Here is an 11,565-nt window from a genome sequence, read left to right as displayed (position 1 = left end):
TATGGCATTGTCTTGTATGATTGCAGCGCGGATCTGTTTCAATGTGATGGCATTATTTGCCATCACCATGTTACAGATCTCTTGTTCTTGATGTTCATTAAGAAGTTTTCTTCTGCCACCTGTACGAGGTTGTTGTCCAATCCTCGAAATAGACTTCAAAGAACAACACTCCATTTGTAATGTATACCTTATGTATTCCTTACTGGATGAGTTACCTATGTACTTGTATTATTTTTACTGTAACTTTACCACAATTCTAATTCATAACTGCACAGTGACTGGAAGACTACTGTAAACTGTATCATCAATACTGTAGAAAATAAACTATTCCATAGTTTATTTTGTCCAATGTTTTTCATTGTCATTTTTTAGTAACATAGCATTGAGGTAAGATATTAGTCACACACACACACACACACACACAAAATGAATAGGTAAATATCAATGTGTAAATACATATATTTCTTGCTCTATGAACAGTGTCCTGTCCTATACAACATATACAGTAATTCCATCATTGACTGACAACATACCTGTTTTCCCTGCGAAAGGTTTGGATGATGTAGGAGACTGTAGAGCGAGGCATTAGGCTGCACTCGGCAACCTGCCTCCGCCATTGTGAGACCATGGTTGATGACATGGTCTATAATCGTGGCCCGAATTTCATCCAGGACAGCATGATGTCTTCGTGCTCCTCTGCCTCTTCCTCCTATTCCACCACCACGCACCCTTCCTCCTCCTCCTCCTCCTCCTCTTCCCCCATCTTCCTCCTCTACCTCCTCCTACTCGAGCAGGCAGTTGCTCTTGTTCATTTACCAGGCCAGGTGCCTCCATGTTCAGAAATTGTGCTCGTCTTGCATTGCCAAGATCTTTCTATACATGTTTGGGAGCATTCACAGTCATGGACAGCACCTGCGATGTAACTAAACATACTGTTTGATTGGTCATCTGAGATGTGTGAAACTCCTCCTTCGTTAGTAAAGTTCTAGTTTCACCTGACTGTCAATTGCTGTGAAAATTTTTTTTTTATCAAATGTTCCAAGGGATTCATATGTGGTATTCATGGTATTATGTTCTTGACTCATTTTGACAATTGAACAGACTATTGTGCATGTAATGGCTTATACAATGAAATGATGCTGACAAGTTTTGGAGTGAACAACCATTAGACCGAGAATCAACAATCAGTTTAGATCAGCAAGATCTATTCACTTGGAAATTGTGCTAAATGTAGGCTACCTGTACTTAATCATTTGCAAAGATGTACTGAGACATTGAGGCATGTACTTAGGCATTTGCAATTTGATGAAATTAATGAGAAATTCAATTCTGTTGTGAACAATTGCCAAGTAGTTTGGAGGTTTGTCCATGTTGTTTTGAGAATGTAATTTCTGTTTCAAGAAATGAGCCAAACCAATGGAGAAAAACTGTAAGTGATAACCAGGCACTGCTGGGATTTGGACCCAGGATCTCCTGTTTACGAGACAGGAGCTTTAACCACTAAGCTACAGCGCCTCCTGCAACTAAGTCTGTCTTGCAAGAATACAATGAGCTAGTGAAAAGGGTTCCCTCCATCCATCCATCTTTGTCCAGCAGCAGTTGGAGATGTACTCTCTCCACCTAGTCCTGGGTCTTCCCCGAGGCCTCCTCCCAGCTGGACGTGCCTGGACCAGCTCTCTACGGAGAACCCCAGGAGGCATCCTTACCAGATGACCCAACCACCTCAGTTGTTTGCACCGAGTACCTCCATAATGGCCATGCATCCGTGTTTATCCCAAGAGGTGCTGTGGCTTAGTTGGTTAAAGTGCCTGTCTAGTCAGCAGAAGTTCCTGGGTTCAAATCCCAGCAGCACTTTGTAGCTGCAGAGATTACCTGTACTTGTTTTTAAGTTGCCTGCTAATCAGATGTTGTTGTGGACGGGGCATTAAGTCTGACTCAGTGGTGAGTGAAATGGAGCAGTTGACTGACACAGAACTGTAGTGGAGCCAAAGTAGCGCATTTATTAATTAATTTCATTAGTTATCAGGCAAATAGAACACCTTGTGGGTATGTTATTGGTGTTTCTGTGTAAATGTAACATGCCATTTTCATTTGCTACCAGGGTACTGCTACCAGGGATTGGGTTGACATGATGATGACACGCCAAAAGAGGTAATCTCTCCAACAAGAAGGTGCTGCTGGAATTTGAACCCAGGATCTCCTGTTTACTAGACAGGCACTTTAACCAACTAAGCCACAGCACCTCCACGAGCAACAGCCCTGTTAAGTCTTAATTTGTCTTTTAACTTGTATAAGCTAAACATACAGTATACTGACTGGCAGTATTGGGAGTAACGGCTTAGCTCACCTAGGCTTGGCGGATCAATCCTATCCAGTCAGTCTGCAGAAGAGGTAGAAGTACCTGGCAGGTCTCTCCCTTCAGTAGTTTGAGAACGCCAGCCCACTCCTTCTCATTGGTGCTGATCATCCACATCTCACCCCCATAGAGCCAGTGAAGCTCGGTCCACCAGATGGACCACTCACCATTTGAACCAGACTGGGGGGGGACGTTTCAGGGCCCAGCACGGATCGTGGAGCAACAGCTACGGCCCAACAGAACTTTCTGACGTCCACTGTTCCTTCCAACATGGAGCTCTTCCAGATTGTTGAGAATCTCTAGCAGCTGGATGTGCTGCCATACGAAAATGAGAAAGTGGTGACCACGTCAAGACAAGACCAGGAGGCAGTAAGTCTGCTTGAAGAGAAGACTACGCGTGTGGAGGTGGACAGAATACTCCGCTATGCTGTAACAGTTTCCCTAACTCACCCGGCAAGGGAAAAGTACAACGCATAAAAATTAAGGTAATGGGTAGATCTCTGATATCTATCGGCTATAATCTAGTCCTGTCTACTTTATTTAAACAACCCCAGAATACCCTCAACCCCAAAACACCCTAATTGCCTCTAATTTAGCTCAATAAACATGCTAATGATATGAAAAGAAACCATGTAATATAAGTGTAACTGCGTGTATTATAGACACAACTAAATAAACAGGATGCACCATCTTCGTCCCCATCCCTTTCTGGCAGCCATATTTGATAAGAATGGCCAAGCAACCAAAGGAGCGTATGTGAAGTAAGTAAAGGAATGTACTGTTGAAAGTCGGTGTGCAAATGTGTGCTGATGATTGTGTAACCCTTGCAAGCGACTTATCTTATCACCCCCCCTAAGCTACACCACTACAACAAACAGCAAAAAACAAAACAAAAACAATATCCCCAATATCAAACCGACGCCTCCAGTGGAGACTGTGACCTGAACGCAGCACCTTGGACCGCTCAGCCATCCTGACTGAAGAATCCAACGTGTAGTAGGATCTCTCACAGAAATAATAATATGGTAAGTCAATTATGTTTTGATAAAGTAGGTTCTCAGTCATCCAGGTCATAGTTATCAAAGGAAGGTTTCCCTATTGTCAACCCAAATATATGGGTGTTTATGGAGACATGGAAGAAAGTCACCAGTGTGGAAATGTGCTTGACAATGGCAACACTGGATTTGCGGGATGTGAAGGCATCTCACCGACTCTGTACCCCAATGTGCAATGCAGGCTAAATCATGTGGTGGGAATGGAGATCCACCATTGTGTCTGTCCAAAATGTCCTCCTGTGTTCAGACATGTGCCTACTAGATGGGAAATAGACTGACATTTGGGTCAACATTGTGGAAATATCTTTAATATGTTCAACTAAGTCTAAATTTGGAGCTCTTTTAAGTTAACGTGAAGTACAGGTCACAGCTCAACATGCCACCACCAACATACTGTTTTCAGTCAAACAGCCAAGAATATTTTACCCATTAGCCTAGATGTGGACAGTGTAGAGGTTGATTTTTTTATTCCACCAGTACTCTGGCTTAAAACCAGGTTCCACCGAGACTTGAACTCGGATCACTGGATTCAAAGTCCAGAGTGCTTACCATTACACCATGGAACCACTGTTCTGAAAGGCAACATTGGTTTGCCAGGGAGCTTCTTCCATAATCTTAACACTTATGCTATTGAAGACACACAACAATTACTAACTTAAGTCATTTAGTAAGTTAAGCGTTCACACAGGATGTGGAACAAGGCAAGTCAAGAATAGGTTTTAAAGCTCTTGGTACAAACAATGAATACAGCAGTAGATAGGTCTACTGTGTACACATGGTAACTTTACATGGGTTGATAATGCAGATGCTCACAAAAGGTGCGGCTGTACTTTCAATTCAGTACCTTGCACAAATTAATGTCCACTTTAATGTAGAGAATAGCTGAGTTCAAGCTTCCCAATACCATGTCTCGGAAATTAGTTCTAGAGGGAAACAATTCATGTAAGAAGTGGGATTTGAATCCAAGCCCCCAGTGGAGACTGCAACCAGAAAGCAGAGCCTTGGAACGCTCAGCCATCCTACCTTTATCGTGTTTACCCTTATCTTCTTTAATAGTTTTTTAAATAAATTAATATATAAAAAATATGACTAACATGTGATTATTTTTAATGTTATTTTAATAAATAGTGTTATAATTATATGGCTAAGTAAGCAATAAAACCTTTAAATGAGCCCTTCCTGTTTTTTTGTTATGTCTCGGCAAGAAGTATTATGCTTTTGGGTCGGCTGTCCATCTCTACATCAGAATCAGAAATACTTGATTGATCCGTGAAGGGAAACTTTGGAAGAGACTGCTTCTACCAACTGAGCTATTGAAGGTCAACAATGTTTATGAACACACTTCCCATTCTTGTTAATGTGATAACACAGGACCCCCTGGAGGGACTTTCGGAATCATCAGAGGCTGTAGCTCAGTGATAGAGCGCACTTCACAGTCTCAACGCCCAGATGTATTACAAGATTTGAAGTGAACATTGTATTGCATAGCGATGGTGGTATAGTGGTGAGCATAGCTGCCTTCCAAGCAGTTGACCTGGGTTAGATTCCCAGCCATCGCAGTAGCTTTCTTTGAGTGATGTTACTTGCTTTTGTTAACAAGAAGTCAGCAGAAAGGTTACTTGCCCAAGTTAGTTGGATAAAACATTAGATCTCTTTGGGCTGCACGATTATGGCCAAAGTGATAATCACGATTATTTTGATCAATATGGAGATCACGATTAATTATCACAATGATTTGTTGATTTTCTACTCCAAAGTGCTGGAAAGGTAGGTTTCACCAATTGTTGTACCTCAGGTTATCAAGGAACAATCTCAGCAATGTGATTGATGATTCTAGTTACTTCACCAAGTTCAGGCCAAATGACACAGCTGTAAGTCATCACATTGGTTTGCTTCCACCTGTATAATACACGCAAATAGCAGTAGTGGATTTGAACCCACACCTCCAGAGAGACTGCCACACTACCTGTAAGTGTCAGCTCTCCACATCGTGACAGGCACAGGGACCTTAACTAATGGTATGCTTGTTAACGTATTGGGAAAAAAAACCTTTGCAACGAAAAAAAGCCAATACTTTATTAAAAACTGCCAATACTTTATTAAAAAATGTTATCACACTTTGTCATTTTTCTCTGGCATTGTTGATTTTAGAATATTGTAACCAGTATTAAGTGAGTAGGTTTAGGTCTGTGTGAATATGGGCTGAGCATTTACCTGGACTGAATTTATGAACATCTTCTTTTGCGTATTCACTGTAAAGAGCCATTACTCCTCCAACTGGCAACTATTGTTCCAGAGACAATAGGATATACAGTTTTAGATTGCAAGGTAACTGTCCAAGACCAATAACATCACTGATCAATGATCAAAACAGTTTGTCAAAATGGGAAAGGTCATGTTTTTCATTGCAAATTCCAGCACATTTTTTAAAACTATTCTTTAAAATATGTTCATTTACCATTCAAAAACAAAAGTACAATCATAAAACAAATACTACTTAGATATTATTATGACTGAAAACTGTGAGATATATTATATATTATTATATTCTGATGGTGCATTTCCCCACAAACATGCAAAAGATAATTTTTCATGAGTGTCTGTAGTGTAGTGGTTATCACGTTCGCCTCACACGCAAAAGGTTGTTCGAAACAGGGAAGAAACACATTTCATTGTTGATTTTATTTTAATTTAAAATCCTTCTTCTCACCTACAAAGCTCTTCATGTTCAGGCACCATCTTATCTTAAAGAGCTCATAGTACCTTATTACCCCACCAGTATATCTTATTGTCTCTGGAACAATAGTTGGCAGTTGGAAGGGTAATGGCACTTTACAGTGAATATGCAAAAGAGGATTTTCACAAATTGTGATAAAAACTTTTTATAAAGTATTGGCATTTTTCAATAAAGTATTGGCTTTTGCCTTGCAATAAGTGTTATTCCAATAACATTAACAAGCATACCGTTAGTTAAGGTCCGTGTGTGTGTCATGATGTGGAGAACAGATGTATGGTGGTAGTGTGGCTGAGTGGTCTAAGGTGCTGGATTTAGGCTCCAGTCTCTCTGGAGGCGTGGGTTCAAATCCCACCACTACCATTTGCAAATTTTACATGGACAGCCAATGTGATGACCTGAAGTTGTATCAGATGAGGTCATCTCTTATGACATAGCTTGGCGAAGTACCTAAAGTCATAAGAGGCAACTTGGTAGACTCCTTGCTGAATCTGCTGTTTATATCTGTACTCACAAGGCCCTGGCTATAATGACCACCCAATCGTAGGTGTTCAATGTGAAATACTCATTCATTGCCAAAATTGTCGGTAACTGTTACGGGGTGCATGTTGGCTAGCACGGTAGCGATACACTACCTATACCATCCAAAGACTGAGACTGTAGGTATATGTTAAATGCCCATATATGTTTAAGGTTTTCATATGTTTCGTTAATTTTCACAATGTTTAAAATCTTCAGTTAACCTAGCCAGTTAACCAAGCCATTCTCCATTTCACCACATGCTACTGCTGCATTCATCAATCCGTCATTCTGTGTAAAACCATACCAGACTTCACAAACGTTACCCATATGGGGCGCCGTTTGTAAAGCGGCTCGTGCTGAAAATAACAGCAACATTTTGTCACATTTAGCTTTAAATAATGTTTAAAAACCTGGTATGAAATTTTGAGGGTCACTTTCTTGCACATTTACAACAATATTTGTCAACTTGGAAATATTTTAAATAGTTAAATCCAAATATTAAATGTTACACCTAAATGTTAAATGTTAAATCTATATGCTAAATCTAAATCTAAATGTTAAATCTAAATCTAAATGTTAAATCTAAATCTAAATCTAAATGTTAAATCTAAATATTAAATCTAAATCTAAATGTTAAATCTAAATCTAAATGTTAAATCTAAATCTAAATCTAAATGTTAAATCTAAATCTAAATGTTAAATCTAAATCTAAATCTAAATGTTAAATCTAAATGTTTCGGGTGAAACTAAATATTTAGCTAATATGCAAATGAATGTCGGTAACCGGAAGTACCAAAATAAAAGCTCGAGGAGGTCAGTGGATGTTTATAGTGTCAAATAACGAAAAAAAATCCTCTCATTGGGAGATATGGACTCTTGAACTTGGATAACCGTGAAAATAACTACCTAAATAATAAACACAGTTGGGGAAAACTGTATTTGAAGAGTACTTTGAGTTTTTAGTGTCACTTTTATGAATGGTGTGGGAATTATAGCCACTATAGCCAGCCACGGGGGGGCTCACTTTGACTGGTCTGTCACGTTCGCTTGCATTAACGTCAGCAAGAGCCTATCCCCGCGCCCAACATCACTATTATGGAGTTGCATTATGGAAATGTAACATCCAGTGTTGGTTAGTTAGTAGATAAATGAACTACTTTTGATCAATTTATGTGTGGCTTCCATTTTGTTGCCAACCTTAAGCCAGCTGTTTAGTAACAAATGGGGGATTACCCGGGATTTTTTGTGCCGGGAAAGTTGTAAATGTAACATTTTCCCACAGATTTTTAGCTCTCACTGGTATCTGTAGGGGTTACTGTGTTGTCTTCATGTTGCTGGAACAGCTCTACTCCAGTAAAGTAAATTGGAACCATTGTCCCTGATAGGCATTAGCAATGAGGGGCACCAGTTGACCTTTGACCTTTGTTTTAGGTTGTCGTTTTTGCTAAATCCAACTTGTATAGCCAGCAGTATTGCAGCATCACTGATGCTTATGACAAACACAGGCCAAACCAACAGTCCTGACATGCATGCTGCTCATTCTGTGGAATTGAATCTGTAATTGAAAGGAGCATGTTCAAAATAATAACAGTATTGTGTTCAATTAGTGAGCTGATTGATTCTGTGAAGAAACAGGTGTCAGTTATGGCCCACATTTAATCTATATACTGTATATATACATATTTAAGGAAGGAGAACATGTTGTGTATGCTGGTTATAGTGCATTTCACACTGAAATACTCAGCAAAAAGGCTCGTTCCAGCCATTGCTCTGAGGAACAGCGGACTTTCATTAAAAGTTGATATGAGAGGGAAAGAAACGTTTAAAGAAGTGCAGAAGATTATAAGCTGCTCTGCCAAAATGATTTCAAATGTCTTGAAATGGCATCCAAAGCCTGATCGACGTGGGAAACAACCTAAGGACACATCGACTGGCCAACGGAGAAATGGAGCAACATTCTGGGGACTTATGAGAGGGAAACTGTTCTTTTTGGGTCAAGGAGAAGCAGACAGTTTGTCCTCCGACCCCCCTGCACTGAAATCAAGCCCCAGTCCACTGTGAAGACAGTAAAGCAGGGTGGTTATGGGAGGTTTCTCATACTGTGGTGTTGGGCCTATTTATCACATACCAGGGATCGTGGATCAGTTTCAATACATCAGAATACTTGAAGAGGTCATGTTGCCTTATGCTGAAGAGGAAATGCCTTTGAAACGGGTCTCTCAACAAGACAAGGACCCAAACACACCAGGAATTAACAAGTCTTGGTTCCAGATGAACCAGATTGATGGTATGAAGCAGCCAGCCCGATCCCTGGACCTCAATCCCAGAGAACACTTGCAGGGTGACATCATACATGCTGTTTCTGAGACCAAACCAATTATGGGATGTAGTTCAATGGTCCTGGGCTGGAATACCTGATCACAGGTGACTCCATGCAACACAGATATCAAGCAGTTCTCAGAAATAATGGTTATGCAACTAAATATCAGTGCAGGGATTCAAACTCTGGTACATTTTTCAGTTTATACAGTAAACATTTGAGTTTGTTAAGAAAAATGCAAAAACTGCTAATATTCCTTTTTCTTCACTTCCTGTAAAGGTAGAACACAAACTTAATAAATGTTGGTCATGTTTTGATTTGGAAATGATGGGCAGTGTTCCCAATGCATTGGTACTATAGAATTAAAAGCTATTCTAAGATTTTAAGCATTATTCACTTCTTTAAAAACACAGCGGTTATTCAGAACACAACTGTATGTAAAGGTTTGGAGACAAAGATGTAATGATTGGAAAGGGGGGTGGCCTGATACACCCCCCAACAATACATGCATGTCCATTGATCTGCGTTTGTATATCAACAGACAGAGTGAGTGAGTTAGTAAGGCGCCATGGTGGAATGAGCTAAGTAAACCAGAAGCATCGTTCACAGCATGTCTGTGTCTAAGTTCCACTGCTGCATAACCGTGGTTACGCTGTGTGTGTGTGTGTGTGTGTGTGTGTGTTAATAAAGTTTGGATTGATATATCTGCGTGGCCTTTTTGTTGGCGGCCTTGAGCCAGGCGGTAACAACCGGGGGATGGTCTTTTCTTTGTGGAAGTGTTTGACTCCCAGTTGAACTTGATCTAGTATCAGTAGTGGTCACCAGCCTCTCTGACTCAGGGGATTGGTTGGCACTCTTTGTTTCTTATCCGGAGGACTCCGGAGGCAGTTGCAGGGTACCGACGGGCCCGAAGGGCTGCAGCCTCTGCCGTGACAGAGGCAAAGCAGCGGGTGTGGGAGAAGTTCGGAGAAGACATGGAGAAGGACTTTCGGTCGGCACCAAGGTGCTTCTGGAAAACCGTTCGCCACCTCAGGAGGGGAAGCGAGGGATCATCCAAGCTGTATACAGTAAGGATGGGACTTTGTTGACCTCAAATGGGGAGGTAATAGAGCGGTGGAAGGAGCACTTTGAGGAACTCCTAAATCCAGCTGACCGCCCTCTGTGGTGGAGGCAGAGCTGGAGGATGATGGGGGATTGTCGTCAATTTCCCTGGCGGAAGTCGCTGTGGTAGTCAAACAACTCCACAGCGGCAAAGCCCCAGGGATTGATGAGATCCGTCCAGAAATGCTGAAAGCTCTGGGTGTGGAGGGGCTGTCTGGGTGACACGCCTCTTCAACATTGCGTGGAAGTCTGGGACGGTTGCCTAGGAGTGGCAGACCGGGGGGTGGTTTCCCTCTTCAAAAAGGGGGACCAGAGGGTGTGTGCCAACTACAGGGGTATCACACTTCTCAGCCTCCCTGGTAAAGTCTACTCCAAGGTGCTGGAAAGGAGGGTTCGGCCGATAGTCGAACCTCGGATTGAAGAGGAACAATGCGGATTCCGTCCTGGCCGTGGAACAACGGATCAGATCTTTACTCTCGCAAGGATCTTGGAGGGGGCCTGGGAGTATGCCCAACCAGTCCACATGTGTTTTGTGGATCTGGAGAAGGCGTATGACCGGGTCCCCCGGGAGAAATTGTGGGAGGTGCTGCGGGAATATGGGGTGGGGGGTCCCTTCTTAGGGCCATCCAATCTCTGTATGACCAAAGCGAGAGCTGTGTCCGGTTCTCGGCAGTAAGTCGGACTCGTTCCAGGTGAGGGTTGGCCTCCGCCAGGGCTGCGCTTTGTCACCAATCCTGTTTGGAATATATATGGACAGGATATCGAGGCGTAGTCGGGGCGGGGAGGGGTTGCAGTTCGGTGGGCTCGGGATCCCATCGCTGCTTTTTGCAGATGAGTGGGTCCTGATGGCAATCGTCGGCCTGTGACTTCAGCACTCACTGGATCGGTTCGCAGCCGAGGTGTGAAGCGGCTGGGATGAGGATCAGCACCTCTAAATCTGAGGCCATGGTTCTCAGCAGGAAACGATGGAGTGCTCTCTCCGGGTAGGGATGGAAGTCCTTACCTCAGTGAAGGAGTTTAAGTACCTTGGGGTCTTGTTCGCGAGTGAGGGGACATGGAGCGTGAGATTGGTCGGAGAACGGAGCAGCTGGTTGCGGTATTATTCTGTTATCGCACCGTTGTGACGAAAAGAGAGCTGAGCAGAAGGCAAAGCTCTCGATCTACGGGCAATTTTCGTTTCCTACCCTCACCTATTGGTCTGAAGGCTGGGTCATGACCCGAAAGAAAGAACGAGATCAAGGGTACAAGGGCCGAAAAATGGTTTCTCAGGAGGGTGGCTGGCGTCTCCCTTAGAGATAGGGTGAGAAGCTCAGTCATCCGAGAGGAGCTGGAGTAGAGCCGCTGCTCCTTCGCGTTGAAAGGAGACAGTTGAGGTGGTGTTCGGGCATCTGGTAAGGATGCCTCCTGGGCGCCTCCCTAGGGAGGTGTTCCAGGCACGTCCAGCTGGGAGGAGACCTCGGGGAAGACCCAGGACTAG

The 11,565-nt window shown here is 42.6% G+C and overlaps 4 non-coding genes across 4 annotated transcripts; 1 reads left to right on the top strand and 3 right to left on the bottom strand.

Moving 5' to 3' along the window:
- Positions 1–1,442: 1,442 nt before the first annotated feature.
- Positions 1,443–1,515, bottom strand: trnat-cgu (transfer RNA threonine (anticodon CGU)). Its single transcript has one exon. It is a non-coding gene; the product is annotated as a tRNA-Thr (tRNA).
- A 654-nt stretch (positions 1,516–2,169) lies between these two features.
- On the bottom strand, positions 2,170–2,243 carry trnat-agu (transfer RNA threonine (anticodon AGU)). The gene has a single exon. It is a non-coding gene; the product is annotated as a tRNA-Thr (tRNA).
- Positions 2,244–3,905: 1,662 nt separating this feature from the next.
- trnaq-uug (transfer RNA glutamine (anticodon UUG)) lies at positions 3,906–3,977 on the bottom strand. Its single transcript has one exon. It is a non-coding gene; the product is annotated as a tRNA-Gln (tRNA).
- Positions 3,978–6,426: 2,449 nt separating this feature from the next.
- On the top strand, positions 6,427–6,508 carry trnal-uag (transfer RNA leucine (anticodon UAG)). The gene has a single exon. It is a non-coding gene; the product is annotated as a tRNA-Leu (tRNA).
- Positions 6,509–11,565: the final 5,057 nt, after the last annotated feature.

The sequence above is a fragment of the Etheostoma spectabile genome, unplaced genomic scaffold, assembly GCF_008692095.1.
Source record: "Etheostoma spectabile isolate EspeVRDwgs_2016 unplaced genomic scaffold, UIUC_Espe_1.0 scaffold00569606, whole genome shotgun sequence".
NCBI lineage: Eukaryota > Metazoa > Chordata > Actinopteri > Perciformes > Percidae > Etheostoma > Etheostoma spectabile.
This window is presented reverse-complemented; position numbering and strand designations above follow the sequence as displayed.